An 8,044-nucleotide genomic window follows, 5' to 3' on the forward strand; every position below is an offset into this window, starting at 1 on the left:
AACATTGGGAATTAGCCTCACAGAGTCCTTGAGAAATATCCAAGGACGCATATTTGAAGAGTAATACATCCTTAAGGGAACAGATGAGGGCAATACTCATATATTTTGCGTTAAAGAAAATGTGACCCTATTTTAAAAAATAGCCTAGTGACCCCTGGGCATGCTTTTTTTTTTTTTTTTTTTTTGGATAGCAAGCATACTTTAATGTCACTGATATTTCCAATGTAAAACTTCACACACATGGCCCTCGATCCTCTAATTTTTTCTATCAATTGTCCTCAATTCCCTCAACCTGCCCCACTTTTCTCTATGATTCCTCCTCATGTCTGTTCATCAGCTCTGGCTCCTGACCCTCTCCCCAGTGGCCCCACCCCATTCCCACCCCTTGAGAATATGGCTACAGCTTCCACTACACGTGGATTAAAGTAGGTCCAAAGAGCCCTTCAGTGGGTACTGGCAGACACCCGGTTCAGATGGAAGGTCCGGGAAACCTCCCGATAGGCATTTCGAAGCAGGACATAAGGAAAGCAGGACTCCAGGATGTCCAAGGTCAGGAAGGATGATTCCTTGACAACCAAGCGCATGAGTAGAGAAATGGATTCCCGATTTCTGGTTTTAAGCTTGTCAGTCTCCTGGCCCAGCTGCAAAAGGCAGACAGAGGCAACCACTAGAAATTCCTTGAGGTGCGTGACAGTGTTCTTATTGTAGAGCATGAAGAGGGCAGCAGACACCTGGATGATGGCTTTGATCAAGCAGTGAATATTATTGTTGTCACCATCCTTCTCAATATTATAGAGGGAGAAGGATCAGTGGCAAGGAGGGGAAGGGAAACAGCAATAAAAATCAAAAGGAGGCAGGCCACCTTATATTCTTCTTCAAGGGATGAAGTATCAGCTTTCAGATTGGCAATGACAGCCACCAGGGCTGGGTCAATGTCACAGCCCACACCGGCTGCAGACGCCAGCTCAAAAACACTCAGGGTCACCTTGATGTCTGTATCTGGAGTGACAAATTCCTTCAGGCACTCAATGGGACCCATAAAGAATGGGCAGTGGAAAGAAAAAACCTCCCGAAGTCCCTCTTGGGCCATGGCCCTAAAACTGAGAATCACTCCAATGATGGTCATGCGCTTCAACACATTTTCAGCCCCCATCAGTTGGGGCAGCAGGGAAGCCATCAAGTCAGGCTTGCTAAAGTTGGATCTGATCTGAACAAGTACATCCATGTTTTCCACCACCAACTTCTTTAGCTCTACAATCTGAGAGGTCACGTGCCACATCAGGTTTTCACTCAGGAACTTCATGCCATATGGTCCCAAGAGTTCAGCCAAGGCTCACATCTCTGAGATGTCAGAGAACTCCTCAGCACTGAAGTTCTGCTCCCCATCCCTAGGGAGGCTTATGAAGGCCCGCATGGCTGGAGAGAGGACAATGGTCCCACTGCTTGCCTGTCTAAGCAGACTTTCTAAGTACCATTTTGTGTAGAGGGTAGTGATAGTCTGTTCCCCAGATGAGTCCAGTGGCTGGGTCTGCTGCAGGAGGACATTATGCATGACCCTGGTAATATCTGCGGTCAAAAATTGGGCCAGCAACTGTATGAAACCAATATATGCTTTGACTCCTGCCAACAGCTCAGAAGGCCGGACGATCTCCTGGTTTGTAGGGTTGTAGCCGGCCAGCCATACAAGGGCTCTGTTGAGTCTGGCTTCCAGGTGGCTGCTAAGATACTCAGAAGGGAAGATGGTGTGTTCAAACACAGAGAAGCTGTGTACGTGATTCTTCAGTGCCAATTCTGTCAAATTTAGGTGTAGCTTGTCCATGGTGGTGACAATGCTGCGGTTTTTCCGGTGACTCTCAGCTCCTGGTTTGTCCCTCTCAGGCTCTCCCTTTCTGGGAGTCTGCCTCTGCTTCATGTTTTTTTTATTCTTGGCCTTGCTGATAGTAGTGGCGCAATGCTTAGGTAGAAGCTGCTCACTCAGATTTTGCTGTTCAGCACAGATCTCCAGGACACAGTTGCTAGTCTGCTTGGCCAACTCTTCCAGGAAGGTATTGCAATGGTGAAGGCCATGGTTCTTCAGGTGGGGATACTCCTCTGGGCACATCTCATGAGTGCAGTGTTCAAAATGAGCACAAATCAGAGGAAAGGCAATGGCGTAACGCAACATCGTAGGTTCCTCCAGGGTCACAGCAAACATTTTCTCAAAGGTACGGAGATGAAAGCAGAAGGTAGAGAGGTCAGAAGTTTCCACCAGCATGTTCTCTATGGAGTCCAGCATTCGGGAGTGAAAGACAATGAGGTTCATCACCTTGGCTAAGTCAGGGTTCTCATGCAGGTGCAGGGGGGCCTTGGCCACACTGGTATATGCCTGAAGGTGGAACCAGTCTAGCCTCAATCCAGAGAATTCAAATTTCTCTCCATTATTAACTTGTTTGAGATTCAGAGAGGAGAGAGTACTGATGAATGAGGACATGATGATGGACTCTTCCTCAGGACAAACTGACTGGTTTTGAATGATGTCACTGAGCACAAGAGCATCAAATCTGCACAAGTACTGAAGGTGGTATTGCTGTATCACTTTGACATGCCTTCGGACCAAAGCTCAAATCTCCTCCAACAAGAAAAGCAGTTCTGCGATGTTCGAGTCAGCATAGTCCTCAAGCGTCTTGGTCTTGGTGACGTTTTCTGCGTGACGAACGAGCCAGGTGACCTCATCACGAATGAAAGACAGGGCCATGAAAGCCAAAAGGGCCTTGGGACCCAGTAGTCCTGGTTCGTCAGTTAACACAATCTCCAGCTCCTTCACTGCTAGTCGCAGAAATTGCCGCCTTTGACAGTGAAACTGGCCACTGTTTGCAATTACATGTTCCTTTCTTTCTTTTATGTCTGCCACTCGCTTGCCATACCCTTTCAAACTGCTGAACAGGTCCTCGGTAACTTTGTGCACCTGTAGAACATCCTCCCGGATGAGGGTGATATACAGGGAGCCCTGCAGACACAGCTTCCACAGCTTCTGGCACTGGCTATTGGAGTTGAGGCAACCATGACAAAGAAGAAATCCAACAATAATCCAACGCTCCACCACTTCCATGGGCAAGTACTCACAGGCCATCGTGTCTGAACTGGCAGGGTTAATCATGGCCGGAGGGGTGCTGATGAGACTCAGAAGCTGAGCGCTACGCCACTGCTCAGTCCCCTGGTTCCTTCTGACAAAGAGGAAGTACAAAGAGAGGAGGGCCCCACTGACAGCCTTTGTGTGGGGCCCAAACTCCTCTGTCAGCTTCTTCAAAAGGTGGTCGTACTCCAAGACCATCTGACCCAGACGAGCAAAACTGGGGTCACTATGCCCATGCAGCATCTCATGAGCACAGTTGTACATGCCAATGAGTACCCGATGGTCTTCAATCCGTGACAGAAGTAAAATAACAGAGGTATAAGTCACAATCAAGTCCAGGTAACTTTGAGTGAAATCAAAGTTGAGATTAATATCGAAATGGCACTGGCAAGCATCAATGGTGTTGAGAAGTTCATATACATGATCCCGAAATTCCATGACACCCACAAATGACTGGTAATAGTTGGTGAGGAATCTAATTATCTCAGCTTTTTCCCGATGTACAGGTCCTAAATGTTGCATGCTGTTTCGAACATCTATGTTGGGAAATTTCTTGTTGATGTACTTAAGAGATGATTCCATGGACTTTTCCAGTAAGAAAGGTGGCTTCGATTTAGGGTCTGAACAAGTCTTCTTGATGTTATACATACGGATGAGAACCCCCTGACCTCTATCATTCAGGATAGTGAGTTTCTCTGCTAATTTATGCTGATAGGCAGAGGTCAAAGACATGATGGCCACCGAGAGAGAGGAGCACCCAGTCAGCAATGCCTGATCGCCCCAGATACTCCTTGAGGTTCAGTGGTGACACCCTCTGGGTGGAGGGACCCAGCCTGGTTGGTGCGCTGATCTTCCTGTCGCTTCTGCATTGGCTGATGAATGAAAGCAGTCACTTCAGCTCACAGGCCTCAGAGATTTCTTGGGCTTCCTCTCTGTACACTCAGCAGGGAGACTTCCTCTTTCTGGATATGCAGTATTTTTGGTAAGGACGTGCTGATAGAGCAGATGCCCAGACCTGGATGTTTGGAGATGCAGAGCACAAAAGATGTCACCAGGTGCCTTCCCATGAGATGCTAAGCAAGCCAGAACCCAGAATTGTGTCCTGGAGGAGCTAAGTGAAGGCTCTCAGATGCTTAGAGAGGAAACTACTGGCATCAGAAGTTGTTCCTTAAGCCTTGCCAATATGATTCTTATGATGATTTACAAACTTTGGCTTACAATTTACATCTTGGATCCCAGTATTAGAAAGGGTGTGAGTAGCTATTTGTTGCTCAGTCCTGTGAAAGAGACTTAACCTTTGGTGACTGGTTTTGGGCGGTTCTGCCGCTTTTCTCCTTTATGTCCTCTACTCTCTCCTCAGAGTCTAAATTACTTCGCTATGTGGACAACTTCTACAAAACGGCTGCTTCCCAGCCGGCACCCTAAACAGTTCCATTTCCTACTCAAGTACTCATTTCTAAGCTCTCGTTCTGTTCTCTAAGATGGCCCCCACAAAGCCCAAGAAGGTGGGCATGCTTTTTACATAACTATTTTCTCATGTCTTCTATCATTAATTAGTGTGAAAAAATACGAAAAGGCAAGGTTACAGAAATATGAGGTTTTGGGTCATTTAAATTTCTGTTCTTCCTCCTAATCCTTTAGCAATTAGAATTATTGAATTATGGACCTGACCATATTTCTTTTTCTCCAGTGGAAAAAAATATTCCTGAACTTTTCATATTTTTTCCTATAGTAGTTTTAATTTCTTCACTATTCCCTTTTTAAATTCTTGCTATTCCCTATTATTTTTTCTGAAATTGAATACCAGACATTTTTGCCTTACCTTTGTCTTCTCAGATAACTAAGCTCCTTCCTTTCTTTCTTCCTCCCTCCTTCACTTCCTTCCTTCCTTTATCTCTTTTTTTCTCACATTTATTGAGCATGTTGAGTGTTTTGAGCAGATGTTACAAGTACAATGTTGAAGAGTATGGCAGAACTCACACTTAGATCCATTTATGATTTCTCCCAGCTTTCCTCATTTCTCCTTTGAACAGTTCTGTCAAGACTCCAATAAACAGGATTAAATATGTCTCCCATGGCACATCACATTAATAAAGATATTTCTCAAAGTACGCGTTTGGTCTTATCTTCAGGCATGAAATCTCAGGCATTACCTACTGCATTCTAAAATTTTCCTTCAGCCTAGATCTAGGCTATCCCCAGAGTTATTTTTGTTTTAACATAATGAAATTCAGTGAATGATTTATTTTAGCCTTTTTTCTTTGTTTGGGTCTATTTTCTATTTATACATTCCTTTCTATTTATGTGTCCCTGTCCACAACCAAAGATCTTTTCTGACTGATTTATTACACTTGAATTTTGGCTTTGAAACTATTTGGTCACAAGTAACATTTTCATTTTGAAGAGAAAAAGGGAAGTAAGTCTCTTATCCAATAGTCTAAATATATTACAAAGAAACTGAAATCAGAAGCAATGTTTCCTCTGCCATTCATTCAAAAATGAGTAATACCTTTATCCCCCAATCTGCTCCTAGCTCTGACCCCTTTCCCTCATTCAGCATCACCTGCCTAAATTTCAATGTGGTTATAAAAGTGATGCCCATAGGCTCACTCTATAGGTATTTGTGAGCTACACCTAGGAAGGAATCACATTCTCTTTTGTCAATTTCAGATTCATGCACTGTTGATAGTGCTTATACCCAAGGAAGTTTTTTGCTCGACATAAGGTTATGCCACCCTCTGGATCTGATTGGCTTACCCAGCTGCCACTCTGTCATTTGGGTCAGGACTCTAGAGCCCCACCCCCCTACCCTGCCCCTAACAAGCTAGGTTAATTGGTCGTGACTTTCCATCACCTGGACCAGTGTACCTTTCCACTGGCACAGGTATCAACATATTGGTTATTTGTATATGACTTAAAGCATAGGGAGTGTGCAGTTGTGAAATAAAAGTATTTCCAACCAACCTGTTCCCTAGGTCACAGCCCTCCCTCACTCTCTCATTTGACAAACCATCCCTATTTTGTTTTGAGGCACAGTTGCCCTTTGTTTTGGTCGGGCTTTTATTTTTTTAGATTTTTTTTTCAAAGCCTTTAAAAATTGAACTCCTGTTTCAGCATGGTATATGTGGCATATTTCTCAGGGACTGGAGCCTAGCCATACTTAAAAATTTTAATCCTTCTCTATGTTCACCCCCTTCCCCCATATCTGTAACCTAGCTCACTGTTCCCCCCTTCCCCCTCTTGTCGTAGACCGCCCATTTCCATAGCCCACCACAAAACAACAGGCCTTCCTGTTATTCTCTATACTTCCCTATCCCTGAAACATACCCTTCTGCCTAGCAACTGCCTCCTAGCTTGTGTGATTGGCCGTCACCTCCTGACGTGTGAGCCCGAAACTCCACCCCTTCCCCGAATGTACTTAAGCCCTGCGCTTTCCGAGCTCTGGGTCGTCCATCGAGCCCCGGGGTTTCCTAACCCCAGATGTCTCACTCCTCGGGTCCCGGGTGGCCCATCCCGGTGTGTATCAATAAAAGCGTTAACCCGCATCTGGCCTCAGTGAAGACTTTTCTCGCGACCGCCGGCTGGGGAAAGCGCCGGCTTCAGCTTACCCAGGTTAATTCCCTGCGAGCTCGCCCCAAACCCACCCAGTGTACCGGTCGTGCGGCCCGGCTGAAGTTATCAGCGGCAGGTATACACAATTGTGATCCATTTAATGTATTTCTTACTTCTTTGCCAGTATTTTTGTGTGTGGGAACTATAAAATATTTGCATATAAATTATTCTGTGTCAACATGCAGCATTCATTTACAGATAAAATGCAATGAGCAACATACTTCTAAAACATTTTCTATCAATTTGCATATAATGAAATTCAGTGAATATATATGTTTAATCTTGAGCTTCCGAGAAGAATTTGTTGACATAAAATATGTTACCATGCTGCTTTTTATTAAAAAAGAACTATGGAAAATACTTACAATTCTCAAGTTCTTGTATTATTTAAGCAAAGTCACACTCTTTAGTTAAGCAATAGTAGAATTTATTTTATTCATTTTATAAATGATATATTTATTTAACAAATATTACCTATTTTATCCAGCTACTTTGACAAAACAGAGTAAGTTGGGATGAATAAGATAGAGACCCTTACTCAAGAGTCTTATAATCTGGTTGATAAAATAGGACCTTAAAGAATGCATAATTATTACTTTCTTCTAGTGTCATGAAAGATTTGTACACTATGAGCTCCGGAATCTTGTAAGTGAATAATAGCCATGGGATGCAAGTCCAAATTGGGTCATAAAAGGGGTAGGCTTTCCAAGAGACCTGAAGCTTAAACTGAATGACCCTTAAAGGACAAGCAGGAACTAGTAAATCTATAGAAATTGCCCAAATGAATACACATTATAGAGAGGGAAGAGGCCAAGATGGATGCCTGGGAGTACCAACATTTTTAAAGAATGTTCTGATAGAAGTGAAGAAAACCAGAAGAATATAATGTAATCCAAGTAAAGGGATAAGTATTTCAGGAAGGGGGGAGTAATTAACAGGGTAGAATGATACCAAGTGTTAAAAAAAATGTATACTAGTAAGTGTCCAGTAAGGACTTAAATGACGTAAATGTCCTACTCAGAATCTTCCAGCTGACTGGTTGTTCTAAAGCAAATTGGGATGGATTGCCTGGGAATTAAGATTATCAGGGGATAACTGGAAAACTTAGAATAGAATCTCTTAACATGGAAGAGAATAACAAGATTCCTAACTGCATCAGTGCCCTCCCTCCCAAGTCCTGGTAACTTTGATAGTTCTCCATATTAGGAGCTGATAAAATGGGTGTCGAACTCATGGTCATATAGAGAAGTTGCTGGACTCAACACTTCCCACTTCAAGCTGGTAACAGATGCTTAAAAAAAAAAGGAATTTCTAGGGTAA

At 43.7% G+C, this 8,044-nt stretch overlaps 1 pseudogene; it reads right to left on the reverse strand.

The window, feature by feature from the left end:
- Window positions 1–350: 350 nt before the first annotated feature.
- LOC143661976 (nck-associated protein 1-like pseudogene) lies at window positions 351–3,880 on the reverse strand (annotated as a pseudogene).
- Between the last annotated feature and the right edge of the window lie 4,164 nt (window positions 3,881–8,044).

The sequence above is a fragment of the Tamandua tetradactyla genome, chromosome 18 (assembly GCF_023851605.1).
Source record: "Tamandua tetradactyla isolate mTamTet1 chromosome 18, mTamTet1.pri, whole genome shotgun sequence".
Taxonomy (NCBI): Eukaryota; Metazoa; Chordata; class Mammalia; order Pilosa; family Myrmecophagidae; genus Tamandua; species Tamandua tetradactyla.